Source organism: Humulus lupulus, chromosome X, assembly GCF_963169125.1.
Source record: "Humulus lupulus chromosome X, drHumLupu1.1, whole genome shotgun sequence".
Taxonomy (NCBI): Eukaryota; Viridiplantae; Streptophyta; class Magnoliopsida; order Rosales; family Cannabaceae; genus Humulus; species Humulus lupulus.
Genome location: NC_084802.1, coordinates 165,526,556 through 165,541,726, shown reverse-complemented (window position 1 = coordinate 165,541,726; position 15,171 = coordinate 165,526,556).

Below are 15,171 nucleotides of genomic sequence, written 5' to 3'. Positions count from 1 at the left end.
GATTTCAAACTCAAAATTAAATAACATAAACAATAAAGAAAATAAAGATTGATATTACGATATTAAGAAATATTTAAAGGTTAATCTCCACCCTCAACAATCATTCCCCATCACTAATAATAAGTATTATTCCACTTTCTCAATTAAACTAATAACCCCACAAATAATGCTGAAGCAGACAATTATCCCAGTCTCCCTATTACAAGTAATCAAGGCGAAGCGCTCAATAATTAATTATTTTTGGAAAGCAAAAAATCTATGAAGCATACAATCTATTTAACTTAGGTATATCATTAAGTCCTATGGAGACAAGTTAATCTTGGAAATAAATTAGTGAAGCATATAATTTATTTAACCTAGGTTCTATTTTTCATCACAATCAACAATTCTTTTGCCATTACTATCAATTGCAATCTATCACATACACTTAGAATTCTAAACTACTGGGTGAGTAATAATTCTAAGATGACAATTAAATAATGTAAAACCTTAATTAGTTGGCCACCTAATAAGAAATCAAAAAATTCATAACATTGAATTAGTAAAATAGAAACAATTTAATATTGAATGAAATTAAAGAATAATACTCATTATCAACAATCAAGAATTCATGTCTAGGGTGTTGAATTATTCCTTAACCTAAAAGGAACCTACACCATAATAACAATCATAATTACAAACATAATTATAATTAAGATTAAAGAGATTAAGGGAAGAAAATAAACTAGATTGATGAACAATAGTGTTGTAGTATTGTAGTCTTCTATCCAGCTCTTTCTTAGTCTTTTTCTCTCAAAAGTCGTAATAAAAACTTCATCTCAAATTAACCATAATAATCTTTTGTAGTCTCCTTCAAATTATATTTAAAATGTAATTAAAATTCTAAAAACAGCGTTGCAGGCCACGGCATAAAACATAATATTGGCAAAACTGGCCACACGGCCACAACTTGAAAAAACGGGGCAGTGACCCAACTTCACTTTTCTACACAACAGGCAACAACCTGAAAAATCTGGGCAGTGGCCCGTCTGGAACATAAAATCTGAAACATCAATTCCAATTAAAATGTTGCGACCTGAATTTTATGGGCCGCAGCCTAGCTTGTTCGCTGCTGCCACTTCAACATTTTAATCCCAAAAGCCTGGAATACTCCTAAAACATCATTTTAACCTCATCTCAACGAGTCTTTTTTCAACTTATGATTCATAAACTACACTTGCCTTCATATGTCAGATTTATCATCATAAAATACAATGTAGAAAATATGTTGAAGAGTCACAAAACTAAGTTAAAACTACTAAAAAATATTCTATCATAACACCATCCAATCATAGAAATACTTATCCAATATTAATACAAAAATGACCTTATCAGGCGCCGGAGGTGAGGCAAATGCCTTGCGAGACCTTCAGCATAAGACGCGATGCCACGTGTGAGGGGTGACCTCGCGAAACCCCTGGCACAAGGCGATGCTTTGTAGGCGAGGCATGTATCTCACGAGGACTTCGAAGCAAGACACGACGGCAGGTCTGAGGGGTGACCTCGCGAACTCCTCGGCGCGAGGCAAAATGTGGTCTAACATACATTCGGCATAAGATGAGATGCAAGGGGCGAGGGGCGATCTCGCGAGATCCTCCACATGAGGCGATGCTCCATCGGTGAGGTTTGTGCCATGCGGGACCTTTGGAGTAAGACGCGAGAGGTGCCCTTACGAGAGGTGCACCTCTTGAGATCTTGGGTGAGAGGCAGGCATGTGTCATGCAAGGTGTTGGTCAGGCGTGTGCCACACAGATCCAGACGGCTGGAGCATCTATGCAAGGGGCACCTCACAAGATCTTAGGTGTGAATTAGGCGTGTGTGGCGCAAGGCACATGGACAAATGGCCTCATAGGGGCATGAGGCGATGTAACACCCCAAGTTGCTAATAAGGTTTAGGACCTTGATTAGCATGCCTGGAGAGCAATAAGTGAATTAACATGATAATATAAGAATTTGAATGAATATGTGATTAGAATGCATGTTTAGGTGGTATAAATATGCATGTGGGCCCCGTTTGTATGTTAGGGGTAAATTGGTAATCTTAGCCCGCTGAGGGCATAAATGTAATAATTGAATTGTATGATTAGTACCATGTGTGAGTGGTGATAATATTGTGATGCACGTGCCGAGACGGTCCTAGGGAGCTGTTACTTTAAAAGTCACAACGGGATTTTATACCCGGCTCGGGAGAAGCCTAGGGGTACTTTGGGAATTTCGTAAGTTGAGTTGAGAATTAGTGGTTAATGGTTATTGGTGATTGAGTAACCTGAGTAACCATTGGTAGTTAGCAAGGGTAACAAGTTTAGATGAGAGAAATGGTAGAATTGTAAGAAAGTATAAATGACAAAAAGGGCCTTGGGGTTTAGTTAGAAGGGGAAATAGATGGAAGGGTAAAGTGGTAATTAGGCAAGGATTAGATAAGGTTCAGGTGAGGGAAAAAGGATTCACGTTTTACACTTAGTCACAATTGGGTTTATGCTGAAATTTCAGGAAAAAGCTAGAAGAAAAGGGAAGAAGAGGAAGGCTGAAGTTGGGAGACCTAGCAGGAGAATCAAGGTGGTTTAAGGCAAATAAGTTGAGCATAAGCCAAGATTACTCAGAGGTAAGGATTTGTCTCTGTTTTGTTTAAATTTCAAGTCTGGTTTTTAGAGAATAAGCATGAAATTGAAAGAGAGTTGTGGCTAGTTTTGTATGGAATTCAGTTTGGATAATCAAGGGGGAGAGTGGCTTGAAGCTAAGATTGAAGAGAATTCAAGCTGAATTCTTGAGTGAGGTAAGAGCTCTAAACATGTTTGAATTTTGTATCTGATGTGGTTAAGATGTTAGAAGCATGAGTTATACTTTTCAAGTTCTGGTCTAAGTTTTAGAAGCCATGGTTTAAGTTTCTGAAATCTAAAACTCAAGTGTGGATTTTGGGTATAATTGTGTAATTGAGCTTGTTGTTAATGTTTATAGGTTGTTAAATGGTTTATTTGGGGTTTTAAACTGATTTTGGGGTTTAGGTATGCATTGGGGTGGAATTGGGAATGTTTTGGCCAGGGGAAAATGCAGGGGAAAACCCAGATTTCTGGGTTCGCGAACGGGCGCCGCGGCCCTGTTCTTTGGCGACGCGGCGCGAGGCTGCATCAGGGCTGGGGGTACTCTCTCACTTTCTGGGCACCGCGGCCTTCAAGGGCAGCGCCGCGGTGCTAGGCTATTTTCAGGATAGGGTAATTTTGCATTTTTGGGCATTTGATCCGGGGGCTCGGGGAGTGTTTCCGTGGTGTTGTTTTGGGAAATTGGAGGTCCCGAGAGTATGAGATTAGTCTCGAAAGGTGGTTTTGGATTGGTTAGTATTAACGAGGGTTTCATATGTGTTGTGACTAGGTTTTTGGAGAAGCTCGGGATAGAGGACCGTGCTCGCGGCTTTGGTGCATTGTGAAGCTCGGGATACAGGTAAGAAAACTGTAGCACCCGTAGAGCAGGGCGTGGGCCAATAGTGTTGTTGCAGGGCACGGCCCTAGATTGCATTATTGTTAGGATGTAGCTTTGATTAAATTATTATATGCCTGAGTGCTGTTTAAATATGCTATATGTGTGGATATAGTAGAACGAACGGCAAAGGAGCCGGGAATGGCAAAGGAGCCGAGAACGGCGAGGAGCCGAGAACGGCGAAGGCCGAGAACGGCAGTGGGGCCGGGAATATCACTTAGCACATGGAGTGCTTACGGTTAGGGTGAGACCCTAAAGGATACATGGGATATCCCTACGGTGTGGACCGAGAACCCAGGCTTTGGTAACGCTTCTGGGATGACTTAGCCGTACATGTGTTTGAATCTTGTGGACTGTCTGTTTATCTATGAATTATCTGCTATAGTGGTTGTATGATATGCATATATTATGTGCTGTGAGCGTTTTCTTGCTGGGCTTCGGCTCACGGGTGCTCTGTGTTGCACGTAAGGGCAAAGAGAAAGTCAACCAGCCATGAGTACGGAGAGCGTGGGGGCGGCACATACATGTTTGGCCTGCCCGACTACTTTGGTTGGGGGCATTTTGAGAAATGGCTGTATTAAACTATGTTTTTGATAATTAGTCATCTGTAAACCTATTTTGAATTTTAAATGTTTTACAAACCTTATTGTGGGATCCCAAATGTTAAACTCTTAGAACTTTTAATGAGATAGAGTACTTTTAAAGATTACAACCTTGACTTTCTGCTTAATCACACTTTTGTTCTAAAAACCTCGTTTAGCGAGTTAATTGCACATTTCAAACACACTTAGTAACGGCTCTAAGGCATAGGACGAGATAGCCTCGCAAAGGCGTAAGTTGATAGGTGACCTTGCGCGAGATGCCCTGGGGAGCATGTAATCAAGGTCCTTTATGAGTGGGAATTTTTTGGTGTCCACATATATAAATCCCAAATTAATCCTAATATACCCAACTACATGCTAAATAACTACCCATTATCTGTTAAATCCCGAACGCACAGTAATTTCCCAAAATACCCCAAGGCTCACCCTATGCTGGGTATTTTTACCCCGTTGTGACTATTCCGCTAATCCGCTCCCTAGGACTGCCTTGGGTCACACATCTCAAATATAACTCGGCTATACTGCAGTCTTAGACATATCACAATATAACACACATACATATATATACTCTCAACGGGTCAAAAATTACAAATATGCCCTTAACAACCCGAACGTGGCCACATGCATATTTAATTCAACAAAACATGCACATCTAGTCCTTTTTAATATAACTCAAGAAATCACATAATGATACACATATATCACAATTAATCACGTAGTAATAAAATTAAATAAAGTATTTCCCTCTCAGCACGCTAATCAAGCCTCCAAACCATATTAGCAAATTTGAGACGTTAGAACTATCCCCTCCTTACAGAAATTCGTCCTCGAAATTAACCTGAATAGCTCGGAGTATCGATCCCGCATATCAAACTCAAACTCACAAGTTACCTCTTCTATCCTGTTGTTTCTCCACATTTCTTTCACTAAGGAAATGGTCTTATTGCACAAGAATTTATATTTTCCATCTAGGATCTTAACCGGGTTCTCCTCATAAGACAAATCTTTCTCCCATTCTAGGTTTTCATAACTCAGAACATGTGTAGCATCTGATACGTACTTTCGGAGCATAGACACAAGAAATACGTTGTGAACCCTTGATAAATTTGGAGGCATAGCTAATATGTATGCCACCTCTCCAACTCGTTCCAAGATCTCAAATGGGCAAAAAACTCTAGTACCTAAATGGCCTTTCACTCAAAATCATGTTACTCCTATCAAAGGAGAAACTCTGAGAAACACACGTTCACCAACTTAAAACTCTACACTTCTATGTTTCAATTCTCAGTAACTCTTTAGTCTACTTTTGGAGGCGAGCATCCGAGCTCTTACCTTTTCAATTGCCTCTTTAGTCGACTGAATGGCCTCAGGACCTAAATATTTCCTCTCTCCCATCTCATCCCAATGAATGGGCGATCTGCATTTCCCCCCATACAACATTTCGTACGGAGCCACTCTGATAGTCAGCTGATAAATGTAATTATAAGAAAACTCAATCAAAGGGAGATAATTCCCCCAAGATCCCCCAAAATCTAGCACACAGGCCCGTAAAATATTCTCCAGTATTTCAATCGTACTGTCAGACTGTCCATCATCCTTAGGATGATAATCTATACTAAATCTCAACTGTGTGCCCATAGCCTTCTGTCGGCTCTTTTAAAACATAGAGGTGAAGGTGGGGTCCTGGTTGGATACAATAGTCCTCGGAGCCCCATGGAGTCGCACAATCTCCTTTACATATAATTCAACATAGGGTTGATTTGTCCCACTGTCCTTGGCAATCCAACCACGAAGTGCATTGTGATATCCTCCCACTTCCACTTTGGAATTCCTAAAGGCTGCAGCAACCTTGTTGGGCATTGATATTTAGCCTTTACCTGCTGACAAGTCAAACACTTGGCCACATCATCCACCACGTCCTTCTTCATCCCTGGCCACCAATACAGAGTTTGAAGTCTTGGTACATCTTTGCCATAACCGGATCTAGAGAATAAGGAGTGGTAAGCGACTCATCCAGAATCTCTTGTCTGATACCGAAATCCAACATAATGCAAATCCGACCTTTATACCTCAGCAGAACCACCTCTGAAATAGTAAAGTCTCTAGCCAATCAAGCTAAGACATCCACCTTGTGGTTCATCAACTATTTGTCCTCATTCTGCACTTCTCTGATCCTCTCAAGGAGTGTGGACTAAAGTGTGATAATGGCTAGCTGACCAACTACCAATTGAATTCCCTCTCTTGTCATCTCTTCAGCTAACTTTTTTGATATCTCTCTCGAACTAAATAACTGCCATGGGCCCTTTTGAATCAATCCATCAACCACCACATTGGCCTTCACTGAATGGTACAAAATATCACAATTGTAGTCCTTTACCAATTCCAGTCAACGTCTTTGGCACATATTCAAATCCTTTTGAGTAAAAAAATAGGTTAAAATTTAATGGTCTGTGTATATTTCACACTTCTCTCCATACAGATAGTGCCTCCATACCTTCAGTGCAAATTCCACCGCTGCCAGTTCTAGATCATGGATGGGATACCCTTGCTCATACTCCTTTAGCTGTCTAGACGCGTAGGCTATCACCTTCCCAGGTTGCATCAATACACAACTGAAACCCTGCCTCCAAGCGTTGCAGTAGACCACAAACTTTTCCTTGTCATATGGAAGACTTAGCACCAGAGTGGAGATCAGTCACTGCTTCAACTCCTTGAAACTGTTCTCAAATCTATCTGTCTAGATATACTTGGTCTTCTTACGTGTTAGCTCAGTCAATTGTTTAGGTATTCTGGAGAATCCCTCTACAAAACGTCGATAATACCCTGCTAACCCTAAGAAGCTTCTAACCTCTAGTACATTACTCAGTCTCGACCAATCTCTCACATCCTCAATCATGGTTGGGTCCACCAGAATCCCCTCATTACTTATGACGTGGCCCAAAAATGTTACATGGGCTAACCAGAACTCAGATTTATTGAACATAGGATATAGCCTATGCTCCCTCGATCGCTGTAGTACCAGAAGAAGATGCTGCTTATGTTCTGTCTCTAATTGGGAGTACAACAATATATCATTGATGAATACGATCACAAATTTATCCAAGTAATCCCTTAAGACACTATTCATCAATTCCATAAAGCTCACTGGGGCATTGGTTAATCCAATTGACATGACCAAGAATTCATAATGTCCACACCTCGTACAAAATGCAGTCTTTTGTATGTCCTTCTCCTTAATCATTAACTGATGGTAGCCATACCGATGATCAATCTTAGAGAACACCGTCTTCCCTTGTAGCTGGTCAAACAAGTTGTCGATCATGGGCAATGGATGCTTATTCTTAATAGTCAACTTATTCCGCTCTCTCTAATTGATCCAAAATTCTTAAGGACCCATCCTTCTTCTTGAAGAACAACACGGAAGCACCCAATGGTGAAAAACTGGGTCTCATGAATCCTAAGTCCAGTAATTCCTGCAACTGAATCTTCAATACATTTAACTTTGCTGGTGCCATTCTATAAGGTATCCTTGATATCGGTTCAGCTCCTGGTGCAAACTCTATGACAAATTCAATCTCTCGGTGTGGTGGAAATCCTGGCACGTCTGCTGGAAATACATCAGGGAACTTGCACACCAACCTTGTCTCACTCGGTTCAACTGAAATGACCCTAGATGTATCCACTATATTGGCTAGGAATCCCATGAAACCTTCTTGCAATAGATCTCTAGTCTTCAATGAAGAGGCCATGCAACCTTCTTGCAATAGCTCGAGTGTTTTCTTTGACATAGGCAGAAGCTGAGGCTTGTCCCTCAGTAGTGCTAGGTTAGCTTTCTAGTGCCGGAAACTCTTATACTGTTTTGATTGATTTTTTTTTGCAACACAATCTTTTCTTGCTAGTAGGATTATTGATAGACTGTGTAGACCATGTGATTATTATGTTGTGGGGTTCGGGACCTTATTGCCCACTGGGGAGTTATTAGTATCTAGAGGAAGGGTTAGATCATTTCCATTGATAGTGGATGGCAGAGAGTTCTCAGTGGATTCGATAGAGTTGGTTATGACTGACTTCGACATGATTCTGGGTATGGACTGGTTAATGAAGTATGGGGCAACCATAGACTGCAGGAGGAAGATGGCATACTTTGAGTTTGAGGGTAAGGACCATTTTGTATATTTTTTTTGGCTGGATATAGTATGACTGGATATGCATGTTTATATGTATTAAATATGCATGTGGGCTCGTTTCATACCAGAAGGGGGATTTTTGTAATTTGGCCGTTATCGGTATATTTGGATTATTTGTACAAATATGTGATATATGTGGATATATATGGGTTACTTAGCACAAGGCAACCCTAGGGAGCAAGTTAGAGGGAAAGTCAGAATGGGTCCAATACTCGATTCGGGGTTAGTCAAGGGGTATTTTGGGTATTTAGTACCTTACCAAGATATTGGATAATGGGAATAAATATTTGAGGATATATTTGGGTACCCCAAGCAAGGGGCTTACTTAAGGTTACTTGAACCCTATGTAACCTGAAATAAAGAGAAACATGTTCAACTCTCTTGTTCTCTCTCCCATTGTAACGTCTCGAAAATGATAATAGGGTTTAGTGCCTTGATTAGCATGCCGAGAGGGCATAACTAGATATATTTGTGATTAACTGGTTAAATGCGTGACTATGAGGCATGCATGATATGTATGGTGATGTGAGTATGACTATATACATGTTTATGAGTATTAAATATGCATGTGGGCCCATTTTTACAGTAAAACATATTTGTAATATTGGCCCATTGCTTGCATAAATATTAATATATATGAGTAAATGATTGAGACCACATTATTATGTGGATATATTTGCAGTATATGGCTCAAGGAGATCCGAGTGAGCGAATTGGCATAATAGTCACAGCGGGGTTTAATACCCAGCTCAAGACAAGCCTAGGGGTATTTTGGGAAGTTTCATGTATATTTGGGGTTTATTGAGTAATGAGTAAATATTTGGTGATTAAATGGGCATGTTGGGATTAATTGGGAATTTGTAGGACTACTTGAGGAGTTAGTGGGAACTACAGCAAAAGAATGATTAACCCTTGAGGGCATCAGAGGGTAAGTTAAGGGGCAGGGGCATTTCTGTCATTTATTGCCTAAAGGAATGCCACACTCAGCCAGGGGAAACCTTTAGAAAATTTAGTATACACTCAGCCAATAATGGTGCCACTCTTACCATAGCAAAGGAAGAGGTATTCCCAGACAGAACTTGCTGCTGTTTTAAGCACATGATCTCTTTCTCTTTCCTCTACAATCATAATTGCATATCTGTAAACACCTGCTTCAAATTTTGAGGGGTAGGTAAAGGGTTCAAGCCCTGGCTGTAATTCTCAACCTTGGTATAACAACAACTAGGTCTCATTAACTGCCCTGGGTACATAACCTCTAATTAGTCTGCAGTCAATAACTTGATCCATTAAGCATGATAACCACATTCAAAACACCTCCCCATGTGAACGATCACACAACACCACATTCATATACAACTTCGCTGTTAAAAACACGCCTACAACTTTCACACATCAATCCATAACTCCTGCTCTTTCTAACATAGATATCATTCTCTCAACTCCAGCATGCAAATAACACATTCATATATTTAATGAGCAGGAAATCACATAAACATAAATGAAAATAAGGTATGCAGGAAAAGCATTTATATTCTATTTAAGCAGTTAAACACATAACTACATAAATAGTTACCATACCTTGAGCGAAGCATGTCTCTAGTGACGAGTGTACATGACAAGCTTCTCTACAGGAACCCTAAACCTTGCCTCACTTTGATACCAAGTTTGTAACACCCTACTACCCAAGGATCGTTACATTGTTATTTTAAATAGTACTAAACACGCTAAATGAGTCATTTGGCCATAATCGTGTAACTATATGAGATTAACTGTTTACAGATAATTTTTTTTGTCAAAGATACAACATTTCACTAAAACATTTGTTGTAAACATTGGGATCCCAAAATACATTTAAAAGGGTAATTACAATTAAAGATTTACAACCGGCCGACCTAAGCGGCAAAATAGGGTTTAACCCTAGTTCCTGTTTAAAGCCTCGGTCGTGGTATTTGAGCAGCCGCATATGGACACATCATCATCTAAGCTCTCCAACTCAAGGATGGTCCAACTTTCTTTTACCTTGACCTACACAACATAGCACCTGTGAGACGAGGCTCAGCAAGAAAACTCAAACATGCTCATAAGCAGATAATAACATGTCACAAAATCATAATAATCATACCTAGAAGTTATAACCCTATTCTTACATGGAGGCAAGTACAAATAAATGATTATGGGGTCCTGCGCCCTAAGTCGATGATTGTTAAGTCAATCTAGGTCCTGCGCCCTTAATAGATGACTATTATGTAACTCTAGGTTCCTGCGCCCAGAATAGATGACTATTAAGTCAATTTGGAGTCCTGCACCCTGAATGGATGACTATTAAGCCACTCTGGGGTCCTGCGCCCTAGGCCATGTGACGTTCCAGTCACCTGAGCCTTTTAGCCCTGGCTCTAAGTAACTAGCCTTAGACTAGCCAAGCACATTAGTTTTCTTTGAGCAATAGGTCGGTCGATCATATAATGCTCTTGCTGATTAGATCTAATCATATCGACCAGCGTTCAATGCGCTATTATCGCCCTTGACTCATAAGTCAATTCCATAAGACTAGCGTTAGTACTATTTCTGATCATGATTAATAAGTGAGAGCTTCACGACCAGCACTAAACACCATTGTCGTTTCTGACTAGTAAGTCAGTGCATAGCTCAGATAAACATTGTATTCCATCATTCACAATGCGAAAGATATCCAAATATAGAGCACTTGACATGCTTCATCAACAATCACCAACATAATTATGATCATGCACATTTACAGAGACTCAAGCTCTGATCAATTCCATATTCAACATTCATGCCATGACATAATCTCATGCTTCACATACGGGGTATAGTTTTCTTACCTTTGGTCCAAGAATAGGTTACCAATTAACGACCTTCGAGCACGATCCTAATTCTGAGCCCCCTAGCAACAACCTAGTCATAAACATAATATAGAATCTCGTCAAAAATGAGTAAATAAATACTTCCACACCAAGTCCTAGCCTTAGGTATGTTGAATCCTACTAAAACCAGGTAGTAGGATCGATCCTGAGCCTTTAGAGTTAAGTTCCCACAATTAAAAACACAACCTGACCAAAACTGCACAAGCGGGCCACGACTTGCCCTTGGGCGGTTGAGAGCCCTCTACCTGGGCTTCAGGATGCGAACCACGACTTGGCCATCTAGAGTTACGCCCCCCCCCCCCCCCCCCCCAAGGCAAAACCCTCCTGCTTCTGGGTTCATAGAGGTCGTGACTTGCTAGAACAAGGTCACGACCCAACTTTGACCCCAACAATTTTCTACATTTTGTCCCATTTGAAATCCTCAAAAAACCAATCCAAACATATCCAAATCTCAAAAGAAAAGTTCCCAAATATTCTAATGGACCAAAACCATAAAATGCCATGCCTCAAACAACCCAAAAACATATCAAAGCATAAAATCAAATCAAAGCTTAAAAACTAGTAAACTCAAAACCTAAAGCTTGGATTACCTATGATTGAATCGTTTCCCAATTAAATCCACTTTCTAATAAGCTTCTAATCTTCCCTATAATTTCTATGATTCGATCCTTGCTAGAATCTGAGTCTTAAAACTCGAGTTTCCTTCGACTATGCGAATGACGTCAAAAAGAGAACAAGAGAGAGAGAGAGAGAGAACCTCAAGCAAATCCTAATGCTTAGGGCCCCAAAAACGCCTCCCTGGGTACACTAGTCAAAATTCCCAAAATATCCTCCTGATGTCACTAACTCCCAATATATCATCAAATAATCATTCCCATTACCCAATATCCCGGTAATTTGCTAAATACCCTTTGACTCACTCCGAGTCAAGTATGTGTCCCGTTGTGACTTTCCCATTAGCTTACTCCCTAAGATCTTCTCATGCCGAGTAAACCAAACATATCCACATATTAATATAGTACCACACACATACCACATATATGCCAAATATACCCATAACGTGCCTGTTTACGAGGTTTTTCGCCAACAGCGAATTATGAAAATAGATGGAATGAATTAGTGCTTAATGATAAACCGAAATAAGAAAAATAATACTCAAGAGCACCAAAAAAGAACTCTTAAGAACATTCATCTTTTTACGTGGTTCAGTGGTTAAAATCCACCTTGTCCACAAGTCTATATTATTATTGTTTCACTCTCTAAATTTTGACAGAGTTTTTGTATTGTAGATACTACTACCCTTTTTTCCCTATCCAAGATCTTAGTACTTATAGAGAAAATTCTGGATAGGCCTAGGGGTCATCACGTGACTTAACCCTCAGTGTTTATCTGTATAACACTAATTATAAATATTACAATTTATCCTTAGGTATGGTCTGAACATTAGGTAAAACTTATCATGGATCCTCAGAGATTATCGGACATGTCATGCCTGGCAATGCACGATCATCTTACATGTCTGGGTATTTAGGGATCCGCGGACTTGCCATCTCTAACCATGCATGTCTATATAACGTATCCGGGTTTCTAAAGATTCAAGGATATGTCAAGTCTCTAGCGTACCCCAAGCTTAATATATCATGAGCTCGTGTCACGGGTGTTATTCCTTATAAACATTACAAGCTCGTGCGTATCATTTTGCATTCCCCTGCTCGTGTTATTGTCCAAGGCAGTTGTGCTTTCTTCGCGGAGGAAATTTAGACTTATGGATCATCTGTTATAGTTCTATATTCACCAGCTGTACACGAGCTAAATAAAAGACTAGTGCTGAATTTTAGGACGTACATTTGCCCCCAAGTCCCTGCTCGTGTTCTATGACGTCACCTTCTGACTTACACGGTGGGGGCTTTTAAACTTCAGTCGTGGTTATCTAGACTAGCCCACTATTCGAGTACTGGACACGTGGAACACGACGATGGGCATCCGTTCGGGTTTCGAGGACTGCATTAATGGTCTGGCCAAATTTTTGCCATCGTTTTTCCCTTTGAAACATAGCCCTCGGATCTAGTTCTGACCAAATCGGGCATCTCACGCTAATCTATGCCATTTACGTATAAAAGGGATAGGCAATTCTTACAAATCACCATCATTCATTCAAAAAAATTCTCCATCTTCTCAATTTTCTCCATTTTCAAACCTCCTCTCTTCTTAGAGAAAAGAAAGAACCCCGAAGCCCTTTGTTCCAAAGTCTTTCGGAGACCCAGCTGTTCAGTTGCTCAGGGATGAATCCTTTAGACCTTACGAGTACACCTCTTCTATCGACAGCCATATTGTAAGTCCTATCCCTTCACATGGGCTCTATTATTATTTATTTATATATATATATGTATTGCTTTCAGCATTTTATTTAACATTCTTCGTCGTAGTCCATATTAGGGTGTCTCCTTGATTTTTTTGGCACATAGGTTTCAACTTTAGGTTTATACAGAAGGTTTGGAACCTTTCCTGAAATTATGAAACTTACGATATAGGATGTTTTCTGGGTAGATTTGGGTAACCTTAAAAACTAGCCATTTGTTGCATAGAAGATGAAAGGTTAGGGTTCAAACATTAGATTGCTTAGGGAGACCCAGGCGCGTAGTGTAGGTAGCGCGTGGCACCACGCAACAAGATGAGATTAGCTTAGCTCGGGCTTCAAAAGCATTAGTTCCTTTCGTGCTCCCTTGCCTTTGCCTTTATAAAAATGTTAGGTCGCGTACTAAGTGACTCGTCGTTCTTGTTCGCTCAGCAATCTAATGGCATCCTGTGGTGGAGAAGGAGGTCATGGTTGGTCCTAACGCCTTCTTGGATGCAGAGACAATCATCTCTAAGATCACGACCCAAGGAAGGGTCAACAAGGTCAGGACTGGTGTCCTCATAGCCTGACCTCCGTATGTAGGGAAAAGGAGTTGCGCGCCTCTCTAGGACGACTTCGCGGCCTGGAGCAACGAGAATTTGAAGGCGGAGGCCTTCCTTCCTCTGGACCAGTACTTCGCCGACTTCCTCAACTACGTGAAGTTGCTGCCATTTTAGCTTCCCTCGAACTCATACCGACTATTGGCGGGGTTAGAGTATCTCTTCCTGAAGCATGAATGGGAGGTCCCCACTCCAGCGGACATCCTTTAATTTTTCTACCTTAAGGCTAGCCCAAAACAACGAGGGGGAGGTGACGGGTTCTATTACTTGACCCGATTCCTGAGCTCGCACTTAGTCATCGAGCTCCCCAGCAATCCCAAAGACTATAAAGATCAATTCTTTATGTCGAATGGGTTCTGCAATGGCAAACATCAATACTTCAACCGTCCGTGTAAGTCTTCTTTTCTTTCCTTTATCAGCTCGTGAAATCATTCTCTTTGTACCCAGATCAATTTCTCGTGTAAATACTAATTGTGTAGTGTTTTTGTGCAGCCATATTCGCTAGGACAGAAAACTCTGTGACCCTCGGGGGTCAATATGATACGCTATCTAGGCTTCCGCCTAGCGAGAAGGACTATCGCCAGCTCGTGTCAGACAACATGATGCTGGCCTGTAATTTAATTGCGGAAGGCTAGACTCTGGCTTTGAGAAGAACACGGGCTAATCTCCTGGTGGTTCGTGAGCTCCAGCCAACCCATGAAGGGGATGCCGAGGCCGTTGAAGGCGTGGAGCGAGAACAAGATGAAGTGCCCCTCGTGCGAAAAAGGCGGGCTCCCAAGTCTGCTCGGAACCCTGAGTTAGAGCGAGCTTCTTCGGGGGCAGCAGCCGGCCCCTCTGGCCAAGGTAACCCATACCCCTATAGGGATTTAGATAGGGCTGTCACTGACCTTAGGTTAGTTAGGTTTAATCCAAACCATCTCTTCAATCGCCACCCTAGTGACCCAGACCGTAATATAACCCTACTCTAGTGCATGGACCACTTAGTGTTACGCCATGACATGGGAAACCCTAAGGGCACCGTTGTCGTAGACA